The sequence below is a fragment of the Saimiri boliviensis genome, chromosome 6, assembly GCF_048565385.1.
Source record: "Saimiri boliviensis isolate mSaiBol1 chromosome 6, mSaiBol1.pri, whole genome shotgun sequence".
NCBI lineage: Eukaryota > Metazoa > Chordata > Mammalia > Primates > Cebidae > Saimiri > Saimiri boliviensis.
This window is the reverse complement of record NC_133454.1, coordinates 122565786-122581441: the sequence shown is the minus strand read 5'-3', so window position 1 is coordinate 122581441 and position 15656 is coordinate 122565786.

Sequence of the window (15656 nt, the reverse complement as noted above, 5' to 3'; positions counted from 1 at the left end):
AATGCCCAACAATAATAGACTGGATAGGGAAAATGTGGTACATATACACCATGGAATATTACACAGCCATCAAAAACGATGAGTTCATGTCCTTTGTAGGGACATGGATGAACCTGGAAACCATCATTCTCAGCAAACTGACACAAGAGCAGAAAATCAAACACCATATATTCTCACTCATAGGCGGGTGTTGAACAATGAGAACACATGGACACAGGGAGGGGAGCACTACACACTGGGGTCCGTTGGGGGAAAATGGGGGAGGGGCGGGGGTGTGGGGAGGTGGGAAGAGATAGCATGGGGAGAAATGACAGATACAGGTGAGGGGACGGAAGGCAGCAAACCACACTGCCATGTGTGTACCTATGCAACAATCTTGCGTGTTCATCACATGTACCCCAAAACCTAAAATGCAATTTAAAAAAAATGGAAAAAAAAAAAAACAGACAAAGAGAATATGTCAAACTATTCATCTGACAGGGAATTACAAAAATATACAAGGAGTTCAAACAACTCAATAGAAAAAAAAATCCAATTTAAAAATTGGCAAAAAAAAAAAAAACATGAATAGGCATTTCTCAAAAAAGATATACAAATGGCCAACAGGTATATGAAAAAAATGCTGAGTATCACTAATTATCAGAGAAATGCGAATCAAACGCACCACTAGGAGGTGTCATCTCACCCCAGTTACAATGGTTATTATTAAAAAGACAAAAATAGGCTGGGTGCTGTGGCTCACACCTGTAATCCCTGCACTTTGGGAGGCTGAGGTACGCAGATAATCTGAAGTCAGGAGTTCAAGACCAGCTTGGACAAGATGGCAAAACTCCTTCTCACTAAAAATACAAAAATTAGCTAGGTATGATGGCACATGCCTGTAATCCCAGCTACTTGGGAGGCTGAGGCAGGAGAATCCCTTGACCCCAAGGGAGGTTGTAATGAGCCAAGATCGCACCACTGCACTCCAGCCTGGGTGACACAGCGAGACTCTGTCTCAAAAAAAAAAAAAAAAAAAAAAAAAAAAAGACAAAAATAACAAGCTGGCGAGGATGTGAAGAAAAGGGAGCTAATATGCTATTGATGGGAATGGAAATTAGTACAGCCACAGTAGAAAACAGTATGGAGAGTGCTCAAAAAAACTAAGAATGGCACTATCATATGATCTAGCAATCCCACCGCTGAGTATATAGCCAAAGAAAAGAAAATCCACATATCAAAGGGAGGTGTACATTCCCATGTTTGTTGCACAACATTGCACTGTTCAGTGCCAAAGATACAGACTCAACCTGTGTCCATCAACAGATGAATAGATTTTAAAAATTTTGGTACATATATACAATGGGATACTATTTAGTATTTTTAAAAAATAAATAATAGCATTTGCTGAAACATGGTTGGAACTCGAGGACATTATATTAAGTGAATAAGACACCAAAAGACAAATATCAAATGTTCTCACTCATATGTGAGAGATAAAATGTTGATCTCATGAAGGTAGTGAGTAGAATAATGGATACCAGAGACTTAGAAGGGTATATGAGTGTGGGAAGTGGGGAGAGAAAGAGGTATTAGTTAAGGTGTACAAATATACAGCTAAATAAAATGAATAAATTCAAAAGTTCTATAGCAGAGAAGGGTGACTATAGTTAACAACCATGTATTCTATATTTCAAAATACCTAGAAGACTTCCAATATATAGACATGATAAATACTTGAGGTGATGGACACTCCAAATACCCTGGCTTAATTATTGCATACTCCATACATGTAACTAGATATCACACATATCCCATAATATGTATAGAAATTAGATAGCAAATAAAAAGTTAAAAATTAAAATTAAAAAATAAAAGGAAAATGAAAAAAAATCTATAATCAAGAAGTAAGGGGTAGGTACCAAAACTAACCTATGAACAAGCCCAAAAGAATTTTCTGGGAGTAGGAAATTGTTCTACATGTTGACAGGATTGCAGTTTACACTGGTAGTTAAATTTATTTAAATACCTTCAATTTGCAGTTAAGATTGCATATTTCACAATGTGTAAACTTTACTTAAGATAAATGAGCCATAAACAAAAAAATGATATGCCTGTATGATATTTTTACGATTATCTAAATAGTGGTTACTCACAGAAAAGCAGGAAGACATTTTATTCTGAAGTGGCACACAGGTGTTTTCTTAATTATGCTTAAGTTGTATTTTGTCATGTGAATGATGATTAAATAATTTATGTTCTGTATATAATAATTCTTTTAAATATACATATGTGTTTTAGGTACACTTCTATATGTAAATTTCAATACTCCTACAAGGTTAAAAATGTATGTAGAATAATATAGATTTGCTGATAACTATGCTATTTTTGAAAAGAGGAATAAAGCTAAATGACTTTCCCTGCCAGATTTTAAACATATATTATACAAAACAAATGTTTAAAAACAATGAGGTATGAGAACAGGAGAAACAGTCTGATCAGTAAAACAAAACAAGTGTTCCTTTGCACAAAGTATAATATCTATTAAATGATTCAGGAAGCAGAACATATTGAGGAGGTAGACAGGCATTTTTAGGACATCATAATGGAAATATAGCCTACTCTGAAAACAAATACAGTATGGGTGAATACCACAGCATCTGTTAAAGTGGAACCCCAATATAAGCAAAGGTAAGATGTCCTTGCAAACTGCATGTATTAATCAGGGTTCTACAGAGAGACAGACCAGTAGAATATGTATCTATGAATGACAGAGGTTTCTTAGGCTAATTGGCACATGTGATTATGGAGGCTGAAAAATCCTGTGGCAGGTTGTCTGCAAGCTAAAGACCCTGGTATGCTGGTAATGGGTTCGGTCCAGTTCTGAAAACTTCAGAACCAGGGAAGCTGCTGGTATAAGTTTTGGGGTTCAAAGGCCAGGTAGGCTGGGGTTCTGATGTCCAAAGCAGAAGAAAAGTATATCCTGAACCTAAAGTGCAATTATTCATATATATATATATATATATATATATATATATATATATAGAGAGAGAGAGAGAGAGAGAGAGAGAGAGAGAGAGAGAGAGTGAGAGAGAGAGAGAAAGGCTCTGGAAAGAGAGAACAATTTACCTTTTCTCTGTTTTTGTTCTGTTTGAGCCCTCAGCAGATTGGATGGTGCCCACTCACATTGAGGGAGCATCTTTCTCACCTAGTCCACTCAGACTCACAAGCTAATCTCTTCTGGAAACACCTCCCTCTAAGTACTTTTCAACAGAGTCAAGTGGACAGCTAAAATTAACCATCACACTACATTTCCAGATTCTGTTGGCAATTTTATTGTGATTAGGTCCAGGCAATAAAAGATAGTGGAATATCGGAGAGCAAAAGGAAAGCAGAAGCCCACTTGATTAGACAGGACCTACATCAGTGACAATATTTCCTCTGTTGTTCCAGCTCCCACCGTCTGGCTTAATTATTACATACTCTATACATGTAACTAACATGTAACTTCCTGGTGCATTTCTAGCCCATTTCCTCTAGATTCCTCTGGGTTATCCTACCACCTGAACACAGGCAGCATTAACTCTTCCACTTGTTCTCCAGTTCTAGTGGTAGTACCTTCTTCCATTGCTGATGTCTGAGTTGTCTTATTATTTCTTGTCTGAACTTTTCCAAGTTAGTTCCCCATATTAAATTCTCTCTATTGAATAAATGATATGGTTTTTATGACAGTTTACCAATACCTTAGAATGTTTCATGTTCCTTTGTTCAGTGTTTCACAATTATTTATTTGGCACTTAACATGTTCCAAAAACCCTTCAAGATGATGAGGATAAAAGAAAGAACAAAGCAGACTGTTTTATTTCACTGGAAGTACATTCAAGTAGTGGGGAAATAGGTAATAAGCAACTATATGGCTGGTAATGCTCAATGGCATGAAGAAAATGAAACAGAATGAGGATATAGGTAGAGAGAGAGATGGTATCTAGATCAATATGTAAGGACAATACCTAAGGAAAGCCTCTCAAATGTGGTAACATTTGGCTGGAGAACTGAAAGAACTTATGGCATTTTTGAAGTATTTTGTGGAAAAGTCAATGCAGAAATCCTGGAGTGGCAATTGAAACATAAAGGCATCATTTGAAACATAAAGGTAGAGAAAAATGAGGTAAAGTCATATAGGTTAAGGGACAGAGGGGACCAAACCTAATAAGAACCTGAAGATAGTAGGGTGGTTGACATTATTCTGCAGAAGACAGAAACCACATGACATATTTGAGATTTGACATGACATGACAAATTGGAAACTGTATACTCTAGAATTTATGTGGAAGAAAGGTAGGGGGGGCAGGGGAATCATCCAGGTGAGAAATGAGGTGACTTACACTTGGGAGGTAGTAGGCTGGTAGTTAGGAGAAGTCAGGTTCTGGACATCATTTGAAGGTAAAGCAAGTTTTAAAACTTGGAGTTTAGGGGAGAAGTTTGCTGCAGATAAAAATCTAAGCTCATGCTATAGTTTGGATATTTGTCCCTCCAAATCTCACATTGAAATTTGACCCCAATTATTGGAGGTGAGCCCACTCAGAGATGTTTGGGTAATGAGGGCAGATCTCTCATAGGTGAGTTACCACTCTACTAATTCCCTTAAAAACTGGCTATTTAAAAATATCTGGGGCCGGGCACGGTGGCTCAAGCCTGTAATCCCAGCACTTTGGGAGGCCGAGGCGGGTGGATCACGAGGTCAAGAGATCGAGACCATCCTGGTCAACATGGTGAAACCCCGTCTCTACCAAAAATACAAAAAATCAGCTGGGCATGGTGGCGCATGCCTGTAATCCCAGCTACTCAGGAGGCTGAGGCAGGAGAATTGCCTGAACCCAGGAGGCAGAGGTTGCGGTGAGCCAAGATCATGCCATTGCACTCCAGCCTGGGTAAAAAGAGCGAAACTCAGTCTCAAAAAAAAAAAAAAAAAAAAAAATCTGGTACCTCCTCAACTGCATTCTTGCTACCTCTCTTGCCACTTGATCTCTGCAACACCCTGGCTTCCCTTCACCTTCTGCAGTGGAAACAGCCTGAAGCCCACCCCTGATGTAGATGCTGATGCCACAATAATTCTTTTATATATATATATATTTATATATACTTTAAGTTCTGTGGTACATGTGCAGAACGTGCAGATTGTTACATAGGTATACACATGCCATGGTGGTTTGCTGCATCCATCACCCCATCATGTACATTAGGTATTATACAGTCTGCAGAAGCAGGAGCCAAATAAGCCTCTTTTCTTTCCAAGTTACACAGCCTCAGGTATTCCTTTATAGCAACATACAACTAAGATAGAAGCATTAGAAAATAAATTAAGAAAGTGAGTACATGTAAAGAAGAGAAATTATTATAGAAATTAGCCCTCCAACACTCCAATGTTTGAAGCACCGGCACAGAAAACTGAGAAACTAGAGCCCGGAATTTTTGCAGTTTACCCACCTGACAAAGGGCTGATATCCAGAATCTACAAAGAACTAAAACAGATTTACAAGAAAAAACAAACAAGCCCATTCCAAAGTGGGCGAAAGATATGAACAGACACCTTACAAAAGAAGGCATACGTGAGGCCAACAAACATATGAAAAAATGCTCATCATCACTGGTCATTAGAGAAATGTAAATCAAAACTACATTGAGATACCATCTCACGCCAGTTAGAATGGTGATAATTAAGAAATCTGGAGACAGCCAGGTGCAGTGGCTCCTGCCTGTAATCCCAGCACTTTGGGAGGCCGAGGCGAGTGGATCACGAGGTCAAGGGATCGAGACCATCCTAGTCAACATGGTGAAACTCCGTCTCTACTAAAAATACAAAAAATTAGCTGCGCATGGTGGTGTGTGCCTGTAATCCCAGCTACTCAGGAGGCTAAGGCAGGAGAATTGCCTGAACCCAGGAGGCAGAGGTTGCTGTGAGCCGAGATCACGCCATTGCACTCCAGCCTGGGTAACAAGAGTGAAACTGCGTCTCAAAAAAAAAAAAGAAAGAAAGAAAGAAATCTGGAGACAGCAGATGCTGGAGAGGATGCGGAGAAATAGGAACACTTTTACACTGTTGGTGGGAGTGTAAATTAGTTCAACCATTGTGGAAGACAGTGGTGATTCCTCAAGGACCTAGAAATAGAAATTCCATTTGACCCAGCCATCCCATTACTGGGTATATATCCAAAGGATTCTAAATCGTTCTACTATAAGGACACATGCACATGAATGTTCATTGCAGCACTATTTACAATAGCAAAGACATGGAACCAACCGAAATGCCCATCAATGATAGACTGGACAGGGAAAATGTGGCACATATACACCATGGAATACTACGCAGCCATAAAAAACGATGAGTTCAGTGGATCCAAGATGGTAGATTAGACACAACTCCAGCACACAACACCCAGCGAGACAGAGGCAGAAACCCGGAGATCTAGCTCCAACCAAGGTACCAGGTGCATTTCAACAGGTCTGGTCTGAGGGTGAGCAAAGCCCACTCAGGGCAGACTGAGGTGGGAGGGGTGCTGCTTCACCCAGAAAGTGCATCTGACCAGCGAGTAGGAGGCTCCCCCTCTAGTGCTTTGGTCCAGATACAGCACTTCCCCCAAAGCCTCAGCAATACACAGAACAAGGGATCTTTACCAGTCAAGCGCTGGGAATTACAAGTGCAGAGTTGAATTAGAGTCTGCAGACTGAGCTATCACCCCCTTCCCCCACCTGGAGAGAGAGGGATCTGTAAGCGGGAGCAGCTGGGAGGCCCCTACCCCATGACTGGACAGAGAAAAAGCTGAAAAGAGGAGCCTTCCGGGTGCAGCCGGGCGGATCCCTACCCCCCCCCACGACCCCCCCTCTGCCACAAACCCCAAAGGGCTGAAGCTCTGACTCTAGTGGGTTGCATAGCCAGTGCCACAGTCTGAGATGAACCCTGAATGATCCAGCCCAGTGAAGGAAGGGTACAACTCACCACTAGAGAAGTGGGACTGGGCTACATGTTTTAACAGAAAACACAGGAAGCCTAAGTAGCAATGGGACAGCATTCTTGACAACCCAGCAGTGCCTACAGTTCTGCGGAAGAGGTGGGCCTAATCTCCCAGCATAAACAAAAAAGACACAGGAAGCTTCCCTAGTAACCTAAAGGAGTCCCTAGAAACCCAGTAGCGCCCCCACAGGCAGACAAGCGACCTCATCAAGCAGCTCTCTGACACCAGAGCCAGGTAAATCCACAAAGATGGGGAAAAAACAGCGCAAAAAAGGTGAAACCATCAAAGACCAGAACACCTCTTCTCCTTCAGGGATCACAACTCCTCAACAACACAGGATCACAACTTGACTGAGAAGGAGTGCGAAGAATTGACGGAAACAGGATTCAGAAGGTGGATAATAACAAACTTCTCAGAGCTACAGGAACACGTTCTAACTCAATGCAAAGAAACCAAAAACCTTGAAAAAAGGTTAGACGAAATGTTAACTAGAATAACCAGCTTAGAGAACATAAACGACTTGATGGAGTTAAAAAACACAGCACGAGAACTACGTGAAGCAAACACAAGTTTTAATAGCCAAATCGATCAAGCAGAAGAAAGGATATCAGAGATTGAAGATCAACTCAATGAAATAAAAAGAGAAGGCAATACAAGAGAAAAAAAGAGTGAAAAGAAAGGAACAAAGCTTCCAAGAAATATGGGATTATGTGAAAAAACCTAATCTACACTTGATTGGTATACCTGAATATGACGGGGAGAATGAATCCAAGCTGGAAAACACACTCCAGAATATTATCCAGAAGAACTTCCCAAGCCCAGCAAGGCAGTCCAAATTTCAAATTCAAGGAATACAGAGAACTCCACAAAAATATTCCTCAAGAAAGGCACATAATCGTCAGATTCACCAGGGTCAAAAATGCTAAGGGCAGCCAGAGAGAAAGGTCAAGTCACCCACAGAGGGAAGCCAATCAAACAGCAGATCTCTCTGCAGAAACCCTACAAGCCAGAAGAGAGTGGGGGCCAATATTCAACATCCTTAAAGAAAAGAACTTTCAACCCAGAATCTCATATCCAGCCAAACTAAGCTTCATAAGTGAAGGAGAAATAAAATCCTTTAGGGACAAGCAATTGTTGAGAGATTTTGTCACCACCAGACCTGCCCTACAAGAGTTCCTGAAAGAAATGCTAAGCATGAAAAGGAACAAGTACCAGTCACTGCAAAAGCAAACCAGTTGGCAAAGACCAAAAATGCAATGAAGAAAATGAGTCAGCTAATGAGAAAGAAAAGCAGCCAGTAACAAAATGGCAGGATCTAATTCACACATAACAATATTAACATTGAATGTAAATGGCCTAAACACCCCAATCAAAAGACACAGACTCGCAAAATGGATAAAAAGTCAAAACCCATAGGTGTGCTGTATTCAAGAAACACATTTCACATACAAAGACACACATAGACTCAAAATAAAGGAATGGAAGAAGATTTACCAAGCAAATGGAGAACAAAAAAAAAAGCAGGGGATGCAATCCTAGTCTTTGATAAAATGGACTTCAAACCAACAAAGATCAAAAGAGACAAAGGAGGACATTACATAATGGTAAAAGGATCAATCCAACAGGAAGAGCTAACTATCCTAAATATATATGCCCCCAACAGAGGAGCATCCAGATACATAAAGCAAGTTCTTAACGACCTAAAATGAGATTTAGACTCCCACACAATAATAGTGGGAGACTTCAATACTCCATGTCAATATTAGACAGATGAACAAGACAGAAAACTAACAAGGATATCCAGGACTTGAATGCAGAGCTGAACCAAGCGGATCTAATAGACATATACAGAACACTCCATCCCAAATCCACAGAATATACATTTTTCTCAGCACCACATGGCACTTGCTCTAAAATTGACCACATCATTGGAAACACATCACTCCTCAGCAAACGCAAAAGAACAGAAATCATAACAAACAGTCTATCAGACCACAGCACAATCAGACTAGAACTCAGGATCAAGAAACACACTTGAACCCACACAATCACTTGGAAACTGAACAACTTGCTTCTGAATGTTGATTGGATAAACAATGAAATGAAGGCAGAAATAAAGATGTTCCTCAAAACCAACCAGAATGAAGACATAACTTACCAGAATCTCTGGGACACATTTAAAGCAGTATTGAGAGGGAAATTTATAGCAATAAATGCCCACCAGAGAAGAGATGAAAGATATAAAATTGACACCCTATCATCAAAATTGAAAGAACTAGAAGATCAAGATCAAAAAAAAATCAAAAGCTAGCAGAAGACAAAAGATAACTAAGATCAGAGCAGAACTGAAGGAGATAGAGACACAAAAAACCCTTCAAAAAAATCAATAAATCCAGGAGCTGGTTTTTTGAAAAGATGAACAAAATAGACAGACTGCTGGCCAGGTTAATAAAAAAGAAAAGGGAGAAGAATCAAATAGATGCAGTAAGAAACGATAAAGGGGATATCACCACTGATCCCACAGAAATACAAACTACCATCAGGGATTACTACAAACAGCTCTATTCACATAAACCAGTAAACCAAGAAGAAATGGATAAATTCCTAGACTCTACCAAAACTAAATCAGGAGGAAGCTGAAACCCTGAATAGGCCAATAACAAGGGCTGAAGTAGAGGCAGCAATCAAAAGCCTACCAATCAAAAAAAGTCCAGGTCCAGATGGGTTCACAAATGAATTCTACCAGACGTACAAAGAGGAGCTGGTTCCATTCCTTCTGAAACTCTATCAAACAATACAAAAGGAGCGAATCCTCCCTAACTCATTTTATGAGACCAACAGCATCCTGATACCAAAATCAGGCAGAGACTCAGCAAGAAAAGAAAACTTCAGGCCAATGTTCATGATGAACATCAATGCAAAAATCTTCAATAAAATACTGGTAAACAGATTGCAACAGCACGTCAAGAAACATATCCATCACAACCAAGTAGGCTTCATCCCGGTGATGCAAAGCTGGTTCAACAATGCAAATCCATAACTGTAATCCATCACATAAATGAAACCAAAGACATAACCACATGATTATCTCAATAGATGCAGAGAAGGCCTTTGATAAAATTCAACAGCCCTTCAGGCTAAAAAGTCTCAATAAACTAGGTATTGATGGAACGTATCATAAAATGATAAAAGCTATACATGACAAACCTACAGCCAATATCATACACAACAGGCAAAAGCTGGAAGCATTCCCTTTGAAATCAGGCACTAGACAAGATGCCCTCTCTCACCACTCCTATTCAACATAGTATTGGAAGTTCTAGCCAGAGCAATCAGGCAAGAAAAAGAAATAAATCGTATTCGATTAGAAAAGGAGGAAGTCAAAACTGTCTCTATTTGCAGATGACATGATTTTATATCTAGAAGACCCCACTGTCTCAGCCCAAAATCCTCTCAAACTGATAAGCAACTTCAGCAAAGTCTCAGGATACAAAATCAATGTGCAAAAATCATAAGCATTCCTATATACCAATAACAGACAAACAGAGAGCCAAATCAAGAGTGAACTCCCATTCACAATTCCTACAAAGAGAATAAAATACCTAGGAATACAACTAACAAGGAACGTAAAGGACCTCTTCAAGGAGAACCACAAACCACTGCTCAACGAAATAAGAGAGGACACAAACAGATGGAGAAACATTCCATGCTCATGGTTAGGAAGAATCAATATCATGAAAATGGCCATACTGCCCAAAGTAATCTATAGATTCAATGCTAATCCCATCAAGCTACCAACGACCTTCTTCACAGAAATGGAAGAAGGAATAAACTTTAAACTTCATATGGAATCACAAAAGACCCCACATAGCCAAGACAATCATAAGCAAAAAGAACAAAGACGGAGGCATCACACTGCAAGACTTCAAACTATACTACAAGGCTACAGTAATCAAAACAGCATGGTACTGGTACCAAAACAGAGACATAGACCACTGGAAAACAACAGAGACCCCAGAAGAAACACCACACATCTACAATGATCTGATCTTTGACAAACCCAGCAAAAACAAGGAATGGGGAAAGAACTCCATGTTAAAAAAATGGTGTTGGGAAAACTGGCTAGCAATGTGCAGAAAGCAGAAACTGGACCCCTACCTGTCACCTTACATTAAAATTAACTCCAGATGGATCAAAGATTTAAACATAAAACCTAAACACCTTAAAAACACTAGAAGAAAATGTAGGCAAAACCATCCAGGACATAGGCATAGGCAAGGACTTCATGACTAAAACACCAAAAAAATGGCACTAAAAGCCAGGATAGACAAATGGGATCTAATTAAACTCCAGAGCTTCTGTACAGCAAAAGAAACAATCATTAGAGTGAATTGGCAACCAACAGAATGGGAAAAAATTTTTGAATCTACCCATCTGATAATGGGCTAATATCCAGAATCTACAAAGAACTAAAACAGATTTACAAGAAAAAAACAAACAACCTCATTCAAAAGTGGGCGAAGGATATGAACAGACACTTTTCAAAGGAGGACATATATGAGGCCAACAAACATATGAAAATATGCTCATCATCACTGGTCATTAGAGAAATGCAAATCAAAACCACATTGAGATATCATCTCACGCCAGTTAGAATGGCAATCATTAAAAAATCCAGAGACAACAGATGCTGGAGAGGATGTGGAGAAATAGGAACACTCTTACACAGTTGGTGGGAGTGTAAATTAGTTCAACCATTGTGGAAGACAGTGTGGCGATTTCTCAAGGATCTAGAAATAGAAATTCCATTTGACCCAGCAATCCCACTATTGGGTATATACCCAAAGAACTATAAATCATTCTACTATAAAGACACATGCACACGTATGTTCATTGCAGCCCTGTGTACAATAGCAAAGACCTGGAACCAACCCAAATGCCCATCAATGATAGACTGGACAAAGAAAAATGTGGTACATATACACCATGGAATACTATGCAGCCATAAAAAACGATGAGTTCATGTCCTTTGTAGGGACTTGGATAAATCTGGAAACCATCATTCTCAGCAAACTGACCCAAGAACAGAAAGCAAAGCACCGTATGTTCTCAATCATAGGTGGGTGTTGAACAACGAGAACACATGGACTCAGGGAGAGGAGCATCACACACAGGGGACAGTTGGGGGAGTAGGGGAGAGACAATGGGAGATGGGGAGGGAGGGGAAGGTGGGGAGGGATAACATGGGGAGAAATGCCAAATATAGTATGCACCAGAAGTAAAATAAATTTTAAAAAAAAAATGCGTTCGTGTCCTTTGTAGGGACACGGATGAACCTGGAAACCATCATTCTCAGCAAACTGTCACAAGAACAGAAAATCAAACACCACATGTTCTCACTCATAGGTGGATGTTGAACAATGAGAACACATGGACACAGGGAGGGGAGCATCACACACTGGGGTCTGTCGGGGGAAATAGGGGAGGGACAGTGGGGGGGTGGGGAGTTGGAGAGAGATAGCATGGGGAGAAATGCCAGATATAGGTGAAGGGGAGGAAGGCAGCAAACCACACTGCCATGTGTGTACCTATGCAACAATCTTGCATGTTCTTCACAAGTACCCCAAAACCTAAAATGCAATAAAAAAAAGTAAAAGCCAGCCGGGCACGGTGGCTCAAGCCTGTAATCCCAGCACTTTGGGAGGCCGAGGCGGGTGGATCACGAGGTCGAGAGATCGAGACCAACCTGGTCAACATGGTGAAACCCCGTCTCTACTAAAAATACAAAAAATCAGCTGGGCATGGTGGCGCGTGCCTATAATCCCAGCTACTCAGGAGGCTGAGGCAGGAGAATTGTCTGAACCCAGGAGGCGGAGGTTGCGGTGAGCCGAGATCGCGCCATTGCACTCCAGCCTGGGTAACAAGAGCGAAACTCCGTCTCAAAAAAAAAAAAAAAAAAAAAGTAAAAGCCAAAAAATATATATATTTTAACTACAAACTTTTGTTTCTTTATCAGATATATAAGGCTACTTAAGTTATCTATTTCTTCTTCATTAATTTTTCTCCTCACTAAAGGTCATCTATTCCTGCTAATTCAAAGATTAGGCATAGTACATTTTATTACAAATTTTCAGCTTAGAGCAAAGTTTGAAGTTTTTCTGAATGTAGAACACCATCCTCTCTTATAAAACACAAAATGGCTTTGGATATTAGCTTATGCTATGAACTTAGTAATGTTTCTTTATGAGTTCAACCTAAAATTATAAAATGAACATCACTTACAAGTAAATTTATACTACTCTAAAGTCACTCCAATGACAACTAATATTTGTTGAATCACAAGTAGTATCAACTGCTTTGTAGACTTTCTGTGCTGCCAAATGTTAAAGCAAGAAGCAAGATCTATACTTTCACACAAATTTACAGCAAATGTATTTTTTTAGTTCAAATTATAGCTCAGCAACATTTTTCATATCTCAATGCAACTGCTAAGGAAATTTCTATGTTTAAATATCCATTTGGGCTGGGTGCAGTGGCTCATGCCTGTAATCCCAGCACTTTGGGAGGCTGAGGCGGGTGGGTCATGAGGTCAAGAGATCGAGACAACCCTGGCCAACATGGTGAAAACCTGTCTCTACTAAAAATACAAAAATTAGCCAGCCGTGGTGGCACACACCTGTATCCCCAACTACTCAGGAGGCTGAGGCAGGAGAATCACTTGAACCCAAGAGGTGGAGATTGCAGTGAGCTGGGATTATGCCACTGCACTCCAACCTGACAACAGAGTGAGACTCCATCTCAAAAAAAAAAAAAGATTATAAATATCCATTTAGCCATGCTATTGAGGAGCTTTCACACAAACTATTATCAAGAGAACACTCTAATAGAACTCCATAAATATCTTCCAAGCAATATGTATGCTCATGGATGAATATCAGTATTTAGCAGTAATAGCAGTATTTGGCACCTGCCTGTGTGAAAAGAGAGTTTCAAAGATTAAAGATGTACAATCTCATTATGGATTATTATTAATAAATTAACATTTGTAACTGGTTTCGATGATAGGTAACACTAACTTTTAACTCCAATTAAGTGAAATATTACCTCAAAAGAAAGTGAATTCACGAGCACTTCAGATCCTTGGGGAAAAAATGGGCAAGCTGCCTACGTGGTGGGATTTAGCTGAGAAACATGAGTGAAGCCCTAGTATGTGAGAGGATCAGAGATTCACCTTTCCACTAGGGATCCATGTAACCCAGGACACAGGAGAGCACCATTTTTTCTCCCAAGCCCCAGAGCTAATTTGGGAAAGGCTAGGAGACTGTCAGAGGGAAAAGCACTGGGAAAAGCTGCAGGCATTTTCCCAGATCCCGAACCAAGAAGAGAATGCTAATTTCAATCCTGGCTCATATGAAGTCAGTCCTTCTGGCGACTCAGCAATGGCAGCCGCTGCAGGCATTTTAGTCTTGAGCCAGAGATTGCAGCACTTGGTCTGGAACCAGGTAAGGGCTTCACCCAGCCAGAATTGAGTGGCGAGGGGGGCATGCACTCCAATCGTAGGTGCTGGAACTAGGCTCTCTCCCATAGCAAGACTGGAGTGAAAGGATATTTGCTGAAGCCACAGTCTCTGCCAAGTGGTGATATTTGTGGCTAGGAATAGCATTGTTGTGACCTGGGACAAGTCTGTGTGTGACATTGCTGGGAGTCCCAGCCTGCCTCCTCGGCAGTCAGAGGAGTGAGTCTACCAATTTTAAGGAGAAGAAGAAAGGTGGATTCTACTTCCACTCACCTGGTTTGGGAGCCACTCTTCCCCTCCTGTGCAAAGAACTTACTGCCAGACGGCTTCTCCACTCCTAGCCCATCAGCTCCAGGCATTCTCACCTTCAGGCATTCAGCATGCCTGCTCAGTACCCCCAGACCTGAGCCAAGGTGGAAGACGCCACACTGGCTGTGCACCGACTGAGGGCCTCCATGCTGCTCAGGCAGCCTCAGTCCTTGTGTCTCCACATCGCTGGATCTTCCACAAACATTCCCCGGAACCCATTCAGACTACAGCAACCACAAAGGGCTGGCGGGACCCAGGGGAACTGTAAGATTCCTGGAGATCTAACCCTTAGGGCAGGCTGGCCCTAGGAGAAGGAAGAGTGCAGCACACCAAAGTACCCTTTGAGACAGAGGAAACCACAGTGTATATTGTCCTGTGCCCAAGGGCTCCCTGCTTGGGAACTGAAGGTGACCATGTCCTTTCCAGCAAAGGCACGGGCATAATGCTGGGCTCTTTAGAGTGATTTTGCCCCAGCAGTCAATGGGCACTGTTGCTTGGGACTGGACATGGAGAGGGAGACTTTTTCTCCACCCATTGCCCACTTGCCCTTTTTGCAGCCATGGCTGTTCCACAGGGAGTAGGAACAGGTGCCATGTGGATGATATCCTGGAGCTATTAGCTACCACTGCACCCCCACTGGTAGTGTGAGCATCAGGCCTGGGCTTGTACAAGCGTGGGGTCCCTCTCACCCTTTCTTCACATAGCCACAGTGTTCCTACAGCAGAGATCAAAGTGGGCCACAAAACTCCCCCCTTAGGGCTGAAGAGAAAGGTTCCCTCCCAAGACCACTTTGGCTGAGAGCCACAGAACAGGCGCTTTGCACAGCTCTCCACCACATG